General features: G+C 42.0%; 1 long non-coding RNA gene across 1 annotated transcript; it reads right to left on the reverse strand.

Annotated features, from left to right (window-relative positions):
• Positions 1-1,564: 1,564 nt before the first annotated feature.
• Positions 1,565-19,809, reverse strand: LOC309801808. The gene is made up of 3 exons (XR_014293654.1): positions 19,675-19,809; positions 2,170-2,324; positions 1,565-1,652 (listed from the first exon to the last, which is right to left on the reverse strand). It is a non-coding gene; the product is annotated as an uncharacterized lncRNA (long non-coding RNA).
• Between the last annotated feature and the right edge of the window lie 90 nt (positions 19,810-19,899).

Consider the following 19,899-nt stretch of genomic DNA (forward strand, 5'->3'; position numbering starts at 1 on the left):
TCTCTTTTTTGAGAACCCTTTATCGTGTGTCATTTTTGGAGGAAGTGGCTTCTTTCCCTTATAGGAACAAAAGGCTGCAGGGGTGGGGAAATAGCAGGGAGAGGGGTATTGAGCCTATGATGGAGGATTGGATATTTAGACTTCTTTGAGACTTTGAAGCAGTGAAGCATGGGTATGAGAACAGTTACTAGTTGACAAAATGTTACTGCTGCAAAACCTTCGCTTCCTGACCCTCGACCCTGGGGAGCAACTTGCTTCCTGACCCTGGAGATCAACTTGGTTCCTATTCTTTGTCCAAGTTGGGGGACCCAGCTTTCCAGGAATTCTCTAAGCTCTTCCAATAAATTCCATTTTGCTTATTATAGCCAGAGTTGGTTTTTGTTGTTTGCAAGAAAAAAAAAAAATCCAGATTCTATTGCCAAAAATGCTCCAGGGTGCCAACTCTACAATGCTCTCAGAAGTGGCTGAGTGGATCATGAGTCACTCTAGATACTTCAGGGACATGTTTAATATTTCTAAATGACTTTTTATATTTAAAATGAAAATTTAGAAAATTCAGAAAAAAATCTAGAAAGAATAAAAAAAGTTCTCACCAACTAAATGCAACTACTGAAAATTATTTGCAAAGTTATCTCAAAATCAGGGACTTCCTTGGTGGTCCAGTGGCTAAGACTCTGTGCTCCCAATGCAGGGGGCCAGGGTTTGATCCCTGGTCAGGAAACTAGATCCTACATGCCGCAACTAAGAGTTTGAATGCTACAACTAAAAGATTCCGCGTGCTGCCACTAAGACCCAGCACAGCTAAATAAATAAATAAATTTTTAAAAATAATAAAAGTTATCTAAAAATCAGAAAAGCATTAAGCACATATTTCTATTTATCTGTCCATCTCTCTATTTAAATATGAATCAGGTAGAAATTCTTTCACTCTTCTTCTTTGCTATTTTGTCTTTTTCTATCTGTAGTCAGTTGTGTACACAACAGATCTTCATCAATGTTGGAGTCTTGTCAATTCAACCACAGAAATTTCTATGACATTTCTGCTAAAGACTGGTATTTTGTCTGGTTTGTTCAGTTTGCAGGAAAATAAAATTATGAATATGTTCAGGCCATATTGTCTTTTATGTCTCATTCACAATGGATGATAAACACCTAAATTGCCCAGTGTGATATGAGGACTCTGAAGCTAAACAGTCCTGGGTTCACACACACGCCTTGCATTTACTAGCTGTGTGATCTGAGGCATATTATGTGATCTTTATGCTTCTTAGTTTTGTTACTGAAAGCTCAGCCTCTCTGCACACAGGTGCAGAATCAAATCTCGGAGACAGAGTTTTGGGTGAAGTAGAAAAGGACAGCTTTATTACTTTGCCAGGCAAAGGGGGCCACACTGGCTTCTGCCTTGAAAAGCTGTGTGTCCCCGCCCCAGAGGATTTGATGAGGGTCTTTATAACCATGACTCAGGGTGGGAAGTGCGCAGGGCGTGTGCTCCCTTAACCTCATCTCAGGTGGTCTCGTCGTCGTCTTGATGAGCTTCTCTGGCCCCTTCAGTCTTGCCTCAGGTGGTTTCTTGGCTGCTCTCCCCTGATTAGCAACTGTTCCATAATCTGCCCTTTGGAACTCAGGGGAGGTCATGGAGGCTGGAGTCTTGCCTACAAGAAATGGGGGGCAAGAGAGTCTCGGTGCCTGGGAACCTCACAGGGCCCCGCTCAGCTTCAGTTTCCCTATTTGCACAAAGGGGATGAGAATATCTGCCTTCGAGGTGAATGTGAAGATTAAAGGTAGCATATGAAAAATGCCTGGTGTAACAACTAGCCATCCACTGTGCGTGGAACCTCTACTGTCCGTGTGTCTTCTATACTAAGTAGGCAGTAAACTGTAGGCAATATTAAATTTAAAAGAAAGGATAGCAGCCAATTCCACAGTTTTCTCCCCTTACCTATTGCCTTAAATCAGTAATTCTTTACTTTTTTTTTTGAGACCAAAAAAAGAGATGGATCCTCTTCCTAGGAAAATAAACATCACAACAGAAGTCCAGATTTTTGTGTAAAATCTAATGGGATTCTCAGACCCCTTAAAGCCATTCCATGGACTTGATATTAAGAATCCTGGCTTTAAATCAAGTAGCTTCCTTGTAAGTTGCTTCTTGTGAGAGAGTGTTTTAAGTACCTGTGGTCCCCTGCAGCTGGGATGGGGCTACAGAAACAGTTCTGGCCCGAGGACTCTGGGGGGAAGGACACATGACTCTTTCAGTCCAGAACCATAATGGGCAGGTGTGAGTTCTCCGTCTTCTCTTTCCCATCAGTAGAGCTGGAAGTAAAGGACTTTAAGACGGCAGAGTTGTGAAATGTAAGCATCCCACGTCCCACAATTGTAGGAGAGCCACCACAGAGACCCTCCTGACTCACACTGGATTAGGATGATGGAGGAGTACATCTGTGTAGTGCTAATTCCCTGAGAGGTCAGAATGCCTGCGAAGGCAGCTAGTATTGCTTAACTCAACTAACACATCCCCTCTGCTGGCACATAAAGCCTCAGAGAACTTGGATCAATCTGGGCCATAACCATGTTAAATCAAATCTGTATGTTAATAATAACAGGTTTATAAAATGCTTGTTCAATAGTCTTTCATACGTCTAGGAGGGCAGGGATTATCATACCTCTTTTATAGATAGAGCGAACTAAAACTCAAAAACTTAAGTGCCTTGTCCAAACACACTAGTGGAGACCAATGCTCTTTTACTATGCTATATTTTTTTACAGAAATATGTCTTAGAATGCTCCTGGAAGTTTAAAAAATCTAATCTAGCCATTCATTCATTCTAGGTTTGTTCTACTAAAGATGTGAGATGGTTATCTTTCAGCTAGATCCTATTTATTAAAGGGTTTGGCTAAAGTGGATGTTATATATAGAAAGTGATAATTTTCTGGAATTATCCTTAGTTAAACTACTGGATGGTTTCAATGAAAATACCACATATATTTGATAAAAATTGTTAATCAAAGCAATACATTTTTATTGGGAAATTTGCTGACAATAATATGAATTTTATATTTTACATTGTTTCATCAAAAACAAAGTATTTGTGGGACTTCCCTGGTGGCCCAGTGGCTAAGACTCTGCGCTCCCAATGCAGGGGCCCCAGGTTCAATCCCTGGTCAGGGAACTAGATCCCACATGCAGGCTGCAACCAAGAGTTCTTATGCCACAACTAAAAAGATCCCGCGTGCCACAACTAAGACCCGGTGCGGCCAAAGTAAGTAAATAAATATTAAACAAAACAAAACATTTGCTTCAAAACAAGTGAAAGGTGTATTTTTAAAAGAAATCACAACATTCACGTCTTTAATCCTTTATTATTATGAAATATATAACACAGAACAGTACATAAACATATGTACAGTTTAATGGATAAATATAAAGCAAATATGTAAGCAACCACCGTCTAGGTCAAGAAATAAATTAGCAGCACTCTAGAAGCAACCCATCCTCAGTACAAAATTCACTTACTATTAATTCAACATTAATCTTCTGAATTCATTGCAACATAAATTTTCCACAATTGCTTTAGACACAGGAATTGAAAATGAATACAGTTTGTTTTTTAGCAGATTTAAAGTAGCAAGGTATTTGCTTTAGATAACCAATTTCCACTTGTCAGAACATGTTATTCTTTCAGAGGAAGTGAACATCACAGTGAAGGTACTGATACCCTCAGAGAGAGAAATCAAAGTGAGCTGTATTGTTATTAATTTTTTTTTACTACGGGGACCTCATTCAGATTTGAATTCCTCCATCAAATGAAGATGCCACCATCAGCCTAAATTAAACAACTTAGAGCACATTATGATATATTCTCAAAAGAAGAGAATTTCTTTCCATATTCGAGAGTTGAGTTAGACTTTAGCTATGAGCAACAAGGAATGCAGAATTACAGTGGCTTACCAAAATAGCAGATTACTTTCTCTCCCATGTAAAAATCTGGCGGTAGTCTCTCCTGGGCTGATATGCCTGTCCACGGTGCCAGGAAACCAGGCTGCTTCTTTTTGCTCTGTCATCCTTAGCACGTGGCTTCCACTTCATAGTTCAAGATGGCTGTTCAAGCTCCGGCCATCACATTCATGTTGTGCCAGAGGAAGGAGAGAGGGAGAATAGCCCCTTCTCTTTAAGGATTTCCTGTAAGTTCCTTGCACGGCTTCTGTTTATTTCCTATTCGACAGATGGTCACATGACCACATCAAGCTACAGGGAAGTGAGGAAATACAGTCTTCTGGACAGAGATGGGTCCCACTACAAACCAAGGGTTCTACTGAGTAAGAAAAGGAGAAAAGATACTGGCAGAAAGCCTCTTTGCCACAGAGGGCTATTCTATTTGTAGGGTTCCATAGGTAAATCTATTCACTATATAAACAGGTCAATATTCCTTTGAACAGGAAAGTAGCTTTCATGTAGAAAACATCAAAAATCTGTTTTAGAATTTTGCAAACAAAATTTAATCTTTTTAGATGTTGATTTAAGATGGCCTGTCTTTTTTGATATAGCTGATGAATATTCCTTTTTCTAGAAGTATACTTTTGTGATGCAAGAAAGGATGAAAGCCAGATGGGAAAACAACCTCTTTAAAGGAGAGAATTTGGTGCCATACCACCTGGCAAGCAGTCAACACTGATACAAGTTTGGAGCCATGCCGATGGAGTCATATGTCCCTCCTGGGCTGGGCTGTAAGGACAGAGACCCGCTCGTGTGTGCCAAGGGTGCTCCCTGCTGCCGTGTGTTTACTGCAGTGGCCTAAATGCACATAACACAGGTCAACGGTGAGCTTAAAAGGATATTCCTACAGAAGTCATACAGCCTTGAAATGAAGCTTGATTCATTAGGAAATATTGGACATTGACATGAGTGATATCATCATAACATTTCCTTAAACACTGCATGAAAAGCTGGGTACCATGTTAACTCTATCCTAAGTTGGATTACACTGTATGCCTGTGACTCCCTTAATCTACCAATATCCCAGGAATTCAAATTCTGAACAAAATACCTGTATATGCACATTTGGAAGGTTTTGCAGAAGGTTTTGCAGAAGTGATGTCCTGTCGGGAGAGTGTTGACAGGGGTGGTGCTTGCTTGCTGCAGGATCTGGAGAAACCCTACTTTAACAAGAAATCATTGCACAATCTATCAGAGGCCTCTAGAGTTCACCAGTCTTATAAGCAAATCTTGCTTTACTAAAGACCCCGAAATGGTGTAATCTCTCTAAAATTTAAGAGACTAAAAGGGCCCCAAGAAACCACTTTTAGGCTTTCCCTCTGCTTTGTCTCAAAGGCAGATAATAACTGAAGGGCAAAACAGAAGGCTGAGGGGCAGCGATAAGCTCTCCTTTTTTGGAGAAATGTTGCTAGATTATGTAGTTCCTAACATTTTTTAAAAATTTAAAAATAAATAACATTTGTTCATAAGAAAAGAGTAATTGGTAAAAAGTAGATAAAATGATGAATTTTTCAAAATATGAATCAGCTTTCTCTTAAGGTTTTATACTGTTATGCAAAAAGAAGTTGGCAGGGCCTCCCTGGTGGCGCAGTGGTTGAGAGTCCGCCTGCCGATGCAGGGGATACGGGTTCGTGCCCCGGTCTGGGAGGATCCCATATGCCGCGGAGCGGCTGGGCCCGTGAGCCATGGCCGCTGGGCCTGCGCATCCGGAGCCTGTGCTCCGCAACGGGGGAGGCCACAACAGTGAGAGGCCCGCATACCGCAAAAAGAAAAAAAAAAAAAAAAAAAAAAAAGAAGTTGGCAAAGTTTGCATTGCAGAACGATCTGGATAAACCAGGTACCTGAACAGGTTAAGTCCTGAGCGCTGTCACCACAGTACTTTCACTCCCTCACCAAGAGGTGTTGCCCCGTATACTGGTTGGATGACTGTTTGCTTCTGTGTTGGGGTAACTTCCCGGTAAAACAGAGTGCTTCCTTTTTGCATCCAGCCTGCTTTACTGTAATCTTATCAGGGCTGCAGAAGAAAAGTCAAGTCTAAAATGTGAACCCAGAAGCAATGTTCCGTCAGACTACAATTGTAGTCTGTGAGTAAACGGGCTTACATATGAGTAGACAATACCATGCAAATTACGTTGAATATTGTGGTTTTGTGAGCAGGGATGGGTTGGTATATTGGGGTCACCTGTGCTATATGTCTGATTATCCATTTCACACGAGATGTATAGTATTATGATTCAGGTTGTACGTTAAGTTCTGTGGGTGATAATTCCTCACATTGTGCTTTTTAAAGATTGTGGTGAAACAAGCATAGCGCGAATTTTATCGTTCAAACCATTTTAACGTGTACAACTCTGGGGCACTAGGTAAATGCACGCTGTCGCACAAGCATTGCCACCACCCGCCTCCAGAGGTTCCTCACTGTCCCGTACTGAAAGTCGGTACCCATAAAGACACAGCTCTCCCTTACCCCTCTCCTCGGCCACTGGTATCCTCTATCCTACCTTCTTTCGCTATGAATTTGACTACAACAGCTGCTTCATCTAACTGGAATCATGCATTTGTCCTTTGGTGACTGGCTTATTTCTCTCAGCATAATGTCTGCAAGGTCCATCCATGTTGTAGGGTGTGTCAGAAGTGCCTTCCCGTGTGTGTGTGTGTGTATAGTTTTTAAAAATCCATATATATGACTAGACACTGGGTTGCTTCCATCCTTTGCCTTTGCAGACATTGTTTTTGTGAATATTGATGAACAAATATCTGTCTGAGTTCCTGCTTTCGTTGGGGCATAAACCCAGAAGTGGAATTGCTGGATCATATGGTAATTCTATTTTTAATTTTTTGCAGAATCTCCATAGTGGCTGCACAATTTTACATTCCCACAAGCAAGGCACAAGGCCTCCAGTTTCTCCATATCCTCATCAATGCTTTTTATTTTCTGTTTTCTTGTTTTTTTTTAAATAATTTTTTAATAATAGACATCCTGCTGGGTGTGAGATAGTATCTTGCTGTTGTTTTGACTTGCATTTCCTAATGCTTAGTCATGTTGCCTACCTTTTCATGTGCTTATTGGCAGTGTGTATATTTCCTTCAAGTCCTTAATCCATTTTAAAATCAGATTTCTTTGCTGTTGAGTTGTAGAAAACTCCCTATATATTCTGGATATCAATCCTTATCAGATATGATATGACGTGGCACTTTAAGGGGTAATTAAGTCTGCACCATGGCTGAGTAGCGGTAGACTCAGGGGATGAACACAAGCTTTGTGTAAGTGAACGAAACATACTGATAAGCAGGTGTCGTTGGGGGAAGGAATAACTAGAGGCTAGAAATCCCCACAAACGCCAAAGTAAAGGGCTTTGATCTTTCACTGTTAGCGCAGAGCTCTCTTCCTTCGGTATCTCCCCTAGAGTACGGGTGTGAAGGTACCTCAAGTCTTGCCCTATTTTTCTCAGATCCCAACAACTATCTAAAGACCCACCCCCGACAGATCAGTGATTCGCTTTAGAGCAGCGTTTCTCAAACTTCCCTCACTTAACAAATTTTGCCATATTCACAGAATATCTAATTTTCTTTACTGTCATATTCACATAATATATAACATTTTTCCCTAACACTTTTCTTTAAATCAACTCAGTTTTTAAACTTAAATTGATCTCAAAAGGAAACTTTAAAAATCAGTATTGTAAATGGAAAACCAGAATCAGGTGCCCTTCTGGCCACAGCAGATTACAAACATCAGTTACTCCCTCGTCATCCTGGACTTGCCCTGATGGCGCATGGGCCCTAGAGAAGCATGCGCTCTGCCTACAGGGAGCCCCGTCACATCTGCTGGCACCCTGGGGGGCTATTTACTGAACAGAGGGGGCTGTACACAGATTTGTGCACAGGGAGTAGAAATGGGCTGACGGTGGGATAGTAGCATCTCAAATAACTTTCTATACGTACCACATTTTGGAAAACACTGCTCTAGTCTAGAAAAGAGTTCTCAAGATTTTAGTCTTGAAGGAGAAGCCACAGATTCCCCCATGGAATCTCTTCTGTTTATGTGAGGAACACAGAAAGGGGGATGGAGGCCCAAGTGACATGACTGTCTCTTGTCTGAAAGTAATTCTTTTTTTTCTTTTTAATTAATTAATTTTTATTTATCTATTTAATTTTTGGCTGCATTGGGTCTTTGTTGCTGCACGTGGGCTTTCTCTAGTTGCAGCGAGCGGGAGCTACTCTTCATCACGGTGTGCAGGCTTCTCATTGTGGTGGCTTCTCTTGCTGTGGAGCACGAGCTCTAGGCATGCGGGTTTCAGTAGTTGTGGCATGTGGGCTCAGTAGTTGTGGCTCGTGGACTTAGTTGCTCTGTGGCATGTGGCATCTTCTTGGACCAGGGCTTGAACCTGTGTCCCCTGCATTGGCAGGCGGGTTCTTAACCACTGTGCCACCAGGGAAGTCCCTGAAAGTAATTCTTTAGTTTGGTAGTTCTCAAACTTTGTGGTCTCAAGACTCCTTTACATCCTTAAAAATTATTGAGGACTCCAAAGAACTTTCGTTTATGTGGGTTTTATCTGTTGAGATTTACCATGTTAGAAATTAAAACTAAGAACATTCTAAAATGTTTATTAATTCATTTAAAATAATAAACTACATGTTAACATAAATATTTTTAGGAAAATAACTGTATTTTTCAAAACACAGAGTGGCTTTGTCTACATCTTTGTGAGTCTCATTAATATCTGCCTTCGTGGAACTCAGCTGTATTCTCACATCTGCTTTGCACTCAGTCTTTTGCAATAACACTTGTCATGTAGCCTCAGGAAAACTGTACTGTACACTCAGAAAAGAGAGTGAAAAAGTCAAATAATGCTTTATTAGTATGAAAAGTTTTGACTTCAGAGATCTTTTGAAAGGGTCTTGACTACTCCCAGCTCACACTTGAAAATTCTGCTTTAATTCATTTCGAGGTAGCATGGTGTAGTGGATGAGAGGGTATTTTCTAGGGCCCAAATGCCACAGCCCTCCTGCTTTTATTATCTCTGTGACTTTAGCCAACTATTTGCCCTAGTTTAAGAACATAGACTTTGAGCAGCCAGGATGGGACTTCCCTGGTGGCACAGTGGTTAAGAATCCGCCTGCCAATGCAGGGGACACGGGTTCAATCCCTGGTCCTGGAAGATCCCACATGCCGCAGAGCAACTAAGCTCGTGTGCCACAACTGCTGAGCCTACACTCTAGAGCCTGCGAGCCACAACTACTGAGCCCGAGTGCCTAGAGCCCGAGCTCCACGAGGAGAAGCCACCGCAATGAGAAGCCCGTGCACCACAACGAAAAGTAGCTCCTGCTCACCACAACTAGAGAAAGGCCGCATGAAGCAGTGAAGACCCAACACAGCAAAAAGAAAAAAAAAATAAGTTAATTAAAAAAAAAAAGAGAGAAGTCAGGATGCCTTTGCTCAAAGTTAGCTTTACTTGCACGGTGTGTTATATCCACAAGTTATTTGACCTCTCAATTTTCTCTGTGTGAAAAGCAGATAACATATGAGGTTCTTATGAGGACTGAATGAACTGATGGATGTAAAGCACTTATTTCAGCCCTAACACGAGGTGAACCCTCAATGAGTGTGAGCTATTTTTAACCTTTACTGATAGGGAACATTCAAAGATGACCCAGTTTGAAAGGCCAGGGAATGATCTCGGTTTTCTACATTTCAACGATGCATTTGAAGCTTTCATGTGGCGGTGTTAGGTAAGTAAGTAGTTGGATATTCAGGCCTGGAACTTAGAAAAAAGATCTGAGCTAGAGATACAAATTCGTGAGCCATCTGTGTATAGGTGGTAACTATACACAGAGGCCATGGGAGTAGACAGAGTGCTTGGAAAGAAAATAGAGAGGGGAGGCACCAATTCTTTGTTTCTGTTTTTTTAAATTGAGGTAAAATTTACAACACAAAATTCACCATTTTAATATACAATTCAGTGACTTCCAGTACATTCACATCTGAAACCATCAGCACTGTATAAATTTGGACATTTCATCACTCAACAAAGAAACTCCCTATCAAGCAGTAACTCCCCAATCCTATGTCTCCCTAGTCCCTGGTGACTACTGATCTATCTCTATGGATTTGCTTATTCTAGACATTTCACACCAACGGAATCAGAATCTTATGTGGTTTTTTGTGTGTGTGTCTGGCTTCTTTCATTTGGCAGGTTTTTCAGGGTTGATCCATGTTGTACGTTGTATCAGTACATCACTCCTATTTATGGCTGAATAATATTCCATTGTATGTATATACCACAATTTATCCATTCACATGTTGATGGACACTTTGGATGTTTCCACTTTTGGTCATTATTTGGCTACATTCAAGTATAAGCTTTTGTTTGAATACCTGTTTTCCTTTCTCTGGAGTATATATTTACGAGTAGAAACTGCTGAGTCATAAGGTAATCCTACGTTTAAACTTCTGAAGAACCACCAAACAGTTTTCCATAGCGGCTGCACCATTTTACTTTCCCACTAGCAATTTATGAGGCTTCCAATTTCTCCACATCCTTGTCAACACCGGTTTGGTTTTTAATTATAGTCATTCTAGTGGGTGTGATGTGGTATCTCATTGTAGGTTTTATTTATTTTATTTATTTATTTATTTATTTATTTAGGGCTGTGTTGGGTCTTCGTTTCTGTGCGAGGGCTTTCTCTAGTTGTGGCAAGTGGGGGCCACTCTTCATTGCGGTGCGCGGGCCTCTATCGCGGCCTCTCTTGTTGCGGAGCACAGGCTCCAGACGCGTAGGCTCAGCAGTTGTGGTTCACGGGCCTAGTTGCTCCGCAGCATGTGGAATCTTCCCAGACAAGGGCTCGAACATGTGTCCCCTGCATTAGCAGGCAGATTCTCAACCACTGCGCCACCAGGGAAGCCCTCGTTGTGGTTTTGATTTGTATTAATATTTCCTTAATAGCATGATATTGAGCATCTTTTCATATACTGTTGGCCATTAAAATATCTTCCCTGGAGAAATGTCTATTCAAGTACTTTGATCATTTTAAAGTTGGGTTGTTGTTTTTTTTTTTTTTTTTTTTTCCAGTACGCGGGCCTCTCACTGTTGTGGCCTCTCCCATTGTGGAGCACAGGCTCTGGATGTGCAGGCTCAGTGGCCATGGCTCACGGGCCTAGCCGCTCTGCGGCATGTGGGATCTTCCCGGACCGGGGCACGAACCCGTGTCCCCTGCATCGGCAGGCGGACTCTCAACCACTGCGCCACCAGGGAAGCCCAGTTGGGTTGTTTTTTATTGATGACTTTATGAGAGTTATTTATATATTTAAGGTAATAGACTCTCATCATGTATATGAGTTGCAAATATTTCTCCCACTCAGTGGGCTTTTTCTTGATAGTGTCATTTGATGCACAGAAGTTTTAAATTTTGATGAAATCCATTTATCTACTTTTCATTTTGTTACTCGTGCTTCTGATGTCATATCTAAGAATAACATTGCCAAATCCAAAGTCATGTAGATATACCCCCGATATTTTAAGACTTGTATAGTTGCCCTCTTACATTTTGAGTTAATGTTTTTATATGGTGTAAGGGTTCAAACGGATTAATTTGCATGTGGATATACAATTTTCTCAGCAGCATTTACTGAAAATACTAGTCTTCCACCAGTGATTTTTTTTATTCGTAAGTGAAAAAGGATGCAAAATTGCTATATAAACTTCAGTTGTTTTGAAATTATCTTTTCTTTTAAACTTTATTGGAGTATAATTGCTTCACAATGGTGTGTTAGTTTCTGCTTTATAACTAAATGAATCAGTTATACATCTACATCTGTTCCCATATCCCTTCCATCTTGCACCAGTGATGTTTTGACATCTTTGTCAAATATCAATTTAACACACATGTATGGGTTTATTTCTGGGCTCTCAATTCTATTATACTGACTTATCAATCTAACCTTCCACCAATACCACACTGTGCTGATGACTGTAGCTTTGTAGTAAGCTTTGAAATCAGAAAGTATGAGTCCTCCAACTTTCTTCTTTTTGAAGATTGTTTTGGGGTCCCTTGTAACTCTATACAAATTTTAGGATCAACTTGTCAATTTCTGCAAAAAAAAACATAGTTGGAACTTTGATAGGGATTGCAATGAATCTGTAGATCAGTTTGGCATCCAAACAATATTAAGTCTTCCAAAATATGAACAGGGAATGTCTTTCCATTAATTAGGTCTTTAGTATTTTGTAAGTAGTTTTCAATGTTTTGTAGCTTTCTTTCAACAATGTTTTGTAGTTTTCATTCAACAATGTTTTGTAGTTTTCAATGTAGTTTATGTCTCATTTAAACTTCATAGTATTTTAATCGATGCTATTGTAAATGGAATTGTGTTCTTTTTTTTGGAATGTTAATTGCAAGTGTATAGAAAGAAAACTGGTTTTTGTTGATCCTGTACCTTGTGACTTTGCTAAATTTATTAGCACTCATAATTTTGTGGATTCCAGTCAGTCATGGTATGTAATCATTTAAACATGCTGCTGGGTTACTTTTGTTGAGGACTTTTGTATTATATTCATTAGGGACACTTTGTATCTATATTCATTAGGGACTACGTTGGTAGTTTTATTTTCTTGTGATGTCTTTGTCTGGCTTTGTTATCAAGGTAATGCTGGCCTAGAGGAAGAGGTTCTCTCTTCCTCTATTTTTTCTAAGAGTTTGAGGACCGGTGGTGTTTTTTCAAATGTTTGATAGAAGTCACCAGTGAAGCCATATGATTCTGAGCTTTTCTTTGTTGGAAGTTTTTTGATTACTCATTGAATATTCTTACTTGTAACGTTGTTAAGTCTATTCTATTTCTTCTTGAGTCAGTTTTGGTACTTTGTTTCTGGGAATCTGTACACTTCATCTAGGTCATCAAATTGGTTGGCATACAAATGTTAATAGTATTTTCTTATAATTCTTTTTATTTCTATATGGTTGGTAATAATATCCCCATTTTTTCCTAATTTTAGTAATTTGGATCTTCTTTTTTTCTTGGTCATTCTATTTAAAGGTTTGTTAAGTTTATTGATCTTTTCAAAGAACCAACTTCTGGTTTCATTGACTGTACTGTTTTCTATTGTCTATATCATTTATCTCTCCTGTAACCTTCATTGTTTCCTTCCTTCTGCTATTGCTGGATTTACTTTTCTCTTCTTGTTCTAGTTCCTTAAAGTGGAAGGCTGGAAAGCATATGTGAAGGAAATGGTCTTACGAGATGAGGCTTAACTCCTGTTTTGAAACAGTGACCTTTGGACAATGCAGTAGCATCCTAACTAGTTTCTCTGCATACTTCCTTGTCGCAAAGACTATTCTCAACACAGTAGCCAGTGTCACTTCTCTGCTCAACTCCCCAATGGCTTCTCATCTGTCTCAGAATAAAAGCCAGTCTTCTCATAATGGCTTATTTGATCCTTCATCACCTACTCCCCCATCCCTTCCTTTAAACTATTTGACTTCATTTCCTCAAATTTTCCCCTCGGTCAATACACACAGCTTTCCTTATTGCTCTCGAACACGCCAGACACAGTCCTGCTTCAGGACATTTGCTCTCACCGTTTCCTTTTCCAGGAACACTCCTCTCTCTCATCACCTTTAAGTCTTTGCTTAAATGTCACCTCAATGACCACTCTAAAATATTATTCCTAATCTAGTTCTCCCTATCATTCTCCACTCTTCTCCATAGCACTTACTATTTTCCAAATTACCATATCACTTATTTGTTTTTTCCCACTCGAATATAAGCCCCAGGGGAGTAGATTTTTGTCTGTATTGTTCATTGATGTATTCCCAGCACTAGTGGGTTCTCAGTAAATTGTTGAGTAAGTAGAAGGAAGGTAAATTTGGCTATTTTGAGGCAGGAAGACATTTCCGTTTGGGGGCTTCAGTTTCGGAGGAAGGAGGTGCTGTCTTCTGAAAGTGAAGGGGAGGCAGCACAGTGAGAGGAGCGTGGAAGTTCGAGAAACTTTTGGAGTAGATGAGGGGGTTGGAGAGAGAAATGTCTAAGACTGCCTGGCTGTACTGAGGGTCCGTCTATTTGGTGATCGTGAGAGTTTAGTGGAATCAGTCTATTCAGAAGTTCACTCAACAGCCTTCAGCAGCATGCAACTGCTTTCAGGTACTGAGAAAGTGAATAGTTGGCTTAATCGAGGCTCAAGTTTTCCCAGAGGCAAAGGGTTTAGGGTATAGTTCTCAATCTTGGCTGCACTTTGTTATCTATCACTGGGAGAAACTTTTAAAAAAAAAAACCCCAAACGGGCAAGTTGTAAATCCAGAACTTAGCTCAACTGTGAATACATGAGTCAATAAGGATCCTGGGGGGTGTGTGGGGAGGGTGGGAATCCCAGGACCTGCTGATTCCATTATTTACACTATTACCCCAGCTTAGAAGGATATACCATATACTGATATGGTACTGTCCTGGAAGTTTTTACTCCCCTTTCCTAAATCATAATTTTTGTTGCACTTTTGCTATTTTTCAACATAGTTGAATGAAAGCCTCACATCACAAATCTGAGAACACAAAGGGTCTCCTTTTAGTTATGTACTGCACTTAGTTAAAACATAAACTCCATAGGAGCAGAGACCAAGTGAATTTGCTTAATACTATGTTCCCAAGACATGATACACAGAAACTCAGTAATGCTTTTTTTTTTTGAATGAATGAATGATATCCACCAGCAGTGGAGTTATGTATGTGCCACGTGCTGCTAAATTATTTATGGAAGTTCATTAACTTTTTACAAACAGCCCTATACCCTATCAAGTCAATTTTAGGGATGAGGAAGCATAACCTCTGAGACTCTGGCAATCTGCCCAAGGTTACACTGCTCGTCAGTCAATAATGTAGCCAGAGCTCCACATTATGTCATTATGATTCCAAAACCCATGCTTTTAAACACTAAACTGTGCCAAGTTGAGAGAAGGGCAAGGACAGAGAAAAAAGATAGAAAGTAAAAGCACTTGGTAAAAATTTCAGAGAATGTATTCTTATTTTGTGACCCTTTAAAAATTTTAGCACATCTTTTAAAGTCTCTTTTACAATTAGAGGCCTGATGATGTGACTTTCTGATTCTTCCTCCACCAATAGGGTCACACTAAAATCAGGGTCACCTATGGCCTTTTGGCTGATAGATCTCCCCCATAATGGTTGATATGTGTTAATTTATTGGCTGAATTATGGATCTTGCTGCTCATTCACAAATTTGAGATCTCCCATTCAATAGAAATGCAAGTAGTTTGCATAAGATTTGCTATATATGCAAATTTATATAAATTTTCAAATGTTACCTTTTACAATATTTTACGAGTATTAGGAATAATCCAGCTTTACTATTTTTGTGACAACAGGACTCAATTTATAATTCTATTCTTTAAGAGAGCAAGCAGAAATAAACCCACGTATCTTTTTCTTCGTGAGAATTATAATATTTTGCTATTTTCTTTGTATATATTTTTGTAGGTAAATATTCTTTTTTGTTGTTGTTTTTTGTTTTTTGCGGTACACGGGCCTCTCACTGTTGTGGCCTCTCCCGTTGCGGAGCACAGGCTCGGGACACGCAGGCTCAGCGGCCATAGCTCACAGGCCCAGCTGCTCCACGGCATGTGGGATCCTCCTGGACTGGGGCACAAACCCATGTCCCCTGCATCAGCAGGCAGACTCTCAACCACTACGCCACCAGGGAAGCCCGGGTAAATATTCTTTCACTCACCAAATATTTATCTGATTATGTCACACAGAACCTTCATTCTAGTGAGAGACAACCAATAAACAAAATACACAACATATTTCGTGGCAAGTGGTACAGGAAAAACAGAGCAAGGTAAGGGAGAGAGATGGTGGTGGGGTGCTGTTTACATAGTTCTCAGAGTTCAGACCTTTCTGATGAGAGATTTGAGCAGAGACCTGAAGAAGTGACAGTGTGAGCCAAGTGGGTACCAAGGGGAAGAGCATTCAGGCAGGAGGATACTAGTGCAGAGGCCCTGAGACAGAGACGTGCTTGGTATAGTGGAGGAAAGTGAAGGATGGAGTGGTGGGAAAAGACTGAGCACGCAAAAATGTCATACTGGATGTGAAACCAGAGGTAATGTGGGCGGGAGCGGCTTACGCAGGGCCCTGCAGACCACGGTAAGAATGGAAGACCATGGCTTTTGTTCTGAGATGGGAAGCCATCAGTGGGCTTTAAGATAGGAATGATGTTGACTTTCAAAGGGATCACCCTGACAGCTGCCATGAGTGAGTAGATGACGTGGAAGCAAGTGTAGAAGTGGGAGATCAGGTCGGTGGCCTTTGCTATTGTCTAGGTATAAGAAGACGGCGGTTTGGATCAGAGTGGCTGTGATGGAGGTGGTGAGCTGAGATCAGACTCTGGGTATATCTATCTATCTACATATATATATATATATATATATATATATATATATATATATATATATATATATATATATATATTTTGCGGTACACAGGCCTCTCACTGCTGTGGCCTCTCCCGTTGCGGAGCACAGGCTCCGGACGCGCAGGCTCAGCGGCCATGGCTCACGGGCCCAGTCGCTCCACGGCATGTGGGATCTTCCCGGACTGGGGCACGAACCCGTGTCCCCTGCATCAGCAGGCGGACTCTCAACCACTGCGCCACCAGGGAAGCCCTGGGTATATTTTTAAGATAGCGCTGGTGGGATTTGCTGATGGAGTGGATGTGAGGTGTGAAAGAATCAAGGACGACTCCGAAGTTTTTAGTCTGGAAGAATGGAGTTGTCATTTCATGAAATAGGGAACACTAAATCACAGTTCTTTGGGGGGGGTGGGAGGAGTGTTAACAGTCTGGTTTAGACTATATTAAATCTGCCATGCCTATTAGACATTCAAGCAGTGCTGTAAAGTAGGCAGTTAAATGCAAGTCTGGTGTTTAGGGGAAAGGTGTGGGCTGGAGATTCAAACATGGGTTTCATTTGGCCAGAGATCTGGATGGGGCTGCTGAGGGAGAAAGAACAGAGAGGAGAAGCAGTCCAAGTTGTGAGATCTGAATCCTGGGGTACTCCAGCATTTAGAGTCTGGAAAAAGAGGGAACCAGCAAGGGTACTAAGTAACAGTCATTTAGGAAGCAAGAGAGAAATACAGAATGGAATTCTGGCAGGCAAGAAAACGGGCTTCAGGAGGAAGACAGTAAGTCATCAGCTGTGTCAAATGTTGCTGACAGGTGGAGTGAGATGAAGACTGAGAAACGAAAGTCGGATTTGAGAACGTGGAGGCTCCCGAGGATCCGGAGCCTTAGTTTCAGTGGAGTCTGGGGATCAAGTCTGACTTGTGGGTTCAAGATAGAGTAGCAGATGCGCAGATGAAGTTCTTCTGTATAGGAGAACAGATCAGAGCAATGGGGTAGTACTTGGAGGGAGATATGATCAAGATTTTAGCTATTAAAATCTTTACACGTTGACAAAAACAAGTTGAGAGGGGAAAATTTGCTAAGGAACGAGGACAATTCCAAGAGTAAAATGGAACTCAATGCAAAAGTGGCAATTTTGGTCTTGGACAGGAATTTGGACAATCCATCCAGTTATGGAGGCTAGCAGTGTATTCAGATGGAGGAAGGTTAGTATATGCAAAGTGGGCATGGGCCAAAGCTGTTACAGATTTCTGATTCCGTCTATCATCTCAAGAAGCAACACAGCAAGGACTGGGGATGTACTGTCAGGTTTAGAAGAGGTGAAACAGCTGTTGAAGAGGGCAGGGTGAACAGATCAGGGAAGTTAGTGTGAGGGGGGTGAGGAACCCAGGGAGCTCTTTTCAGAGTTAGCAAGGTGTTATGTTTTCCTCATGCATGCAGTGAATTGAGCACGGCTGTGGGTTAGATATGTAAAGTGGAAGGAGAAGGCAAGGATGGAAGGTATTTCCAAAGGACGACTCACAACAACAGATAATGGAATCTAAAGCAGGCGACGAGATGAGATTTTAAAAAATGCGGGTAACATTTAGACGTGTCCTTTAGTACGGTCGATTCTTATTATCTGAGGCAGCTGTGTTCTATAAGGTCACCGGGAACGCTAAACTTCTCCTGGAGGAGCGCAGGGTTAGGTTCCTAAGATCCTGCGGTCACATTTTCGTCAACTGACCGATACCTCACTTTGTTTATGTGAGTTCCAGTTTAGACATCTTATTTAATGTACTGTTGATTTATCAGCACTGACCTCATCACGGCCCAGAGCACTAATGATAACCCTAAACCAACCCGATGCAGGACACACGTCTTCTCCACAAAGAACACAGCCTTCTTCTGCTTAGGAATACTAGACAGCAGCTCTACACCTGGGGTGGGGGTGTGGAGGCACTTAAAACACGAAAGCCACCAGTAAAAAGCACAAAATTGCTAAAAACATGACACTGTATGTACTGTGGAAAGCACATCTGTTTACAGCGCAAGAGCTGATATAACAAGGCGGAGTGTCGTCTCCTTTCACCTCAGTAGTGCCTGTCAGGCAAGTCACATTTTTCACTGTGCACGTCCACGAACCCTTGGATACTGATTCAGGGATTACAAATACATTGCAGTGAGCAGGTGAATTCGCTGACATGGAATGTGCAAATAACGAGGACCGACCGTACACTGCCTAGAGCTGTTTGCTGCTTTTGATCAAACAGTATATAACAAGTTCAGCAGACATCTAATCATCAAACAAGATATTAGTAATAAATTTTGCTGCCAGCTTTCAAAAAGTTTCTGCATGAGATTTATGTATTACTTTCTGTACTCCTCCAATCTGAGCAGTTGTCACAAAAGTGTTTAGAAACCGCACTTAGAAGACTCCGGTTTTTTTCTTTTTTTCCTCATTTCAGTCACTGGCAGTTTTTTTCTTAGTTACTGACAGCTTCGGTGGGCCTTAAGTGGACTTTACGAGTCCTCCCAAACGGCAATAATCTTAGCTTTTGGCAGGTAGATGTGACAAATGAGGCTACGTAATTATTTTTTATTTCTCTTTCCATCAGCTGTGATTTCTGGGCCTTCTTCCCCGCATCGTTCCACCTCTTCATTAGACCAACCATAATTAACTGGTTGGATACCAATTAAATCAGTTCTTCGGAAGGGCCTTGTTTCTCCTGATTTGTTTCCTACCTTACCTCTTTCTTCCATGTAAACTGTTGTATGTTTAGTGTATGTTTATTACACTTCTCTTCACTCAGTGTTGCCTTACAAGAAGTTTAGAACAGAAGGAGAAATAAAACCACCTGGATACCACCGCCGTCCAGGAAAGCCTAGCAGGGGGAACAGAGTTGATTTTCTCCCTCCCAACGTGCCTGGAGCGCGCTACCAAATTCCCTTGACAGCATCTCTCTTAGCACTCCCCAGGCCTCCATTCACATGCAGAATCTCCAAGCGACCGCACATGAGCAAAGAGGAGCCAGAAGAGAGAAAAATGGGAAACGAAGAAAGGAGACAGAGGGGAGGGCGCGGCTAGGGGTGGAAAACAGTAAACAACACTTTTTCCAAGGTCCCCCCTCCCCCACGCATGCAGGCGCATCGCGCGTTTCCAATCAGCGACCCGAGCGGCGCTCGCTCTTCCCCCGCGGACCCCCCACCCGGGGGGCGCAGGCCCACGGGCTCCGGGCGCTCCGCGCAGTGACCCGGAACGCACGCCGCTCTCGCCCCGCGCTTCCGGCGGTAACTTACTTCTAAGACACCGACGGCCCAGCGGCGCGCCCTGCCCGCCCCAGGCCGCCGCGCAGGCCCCGGGTCCGGCTCTGAAGAGCGGGCCTCCGGGGCAGCTCGCGTCCCCGCGCGCCGAGCGGGCGCCTGGGCCAGCGTCCGCCCGCCGCCCAACCAGGGGCTTCCCGGCCGGAGCCCGCAGGGGCGGGGGCGGCGGCCCGCGCGCTCCTCCGGGACGCCTCCCCGCCC

Source organism: Mesoplodon mirus (genome assembly GCF_964341445.2).
Source record: "Mesoplodon mirus genome assembly, chromosome: 4".
Taxonomy (NCBI): Eukaryota; Metazoa; Chordata; class Mammalia; order Artiodactyla; family Ziphiidae; genus Mesoplodon; species Mesoplodon mirus.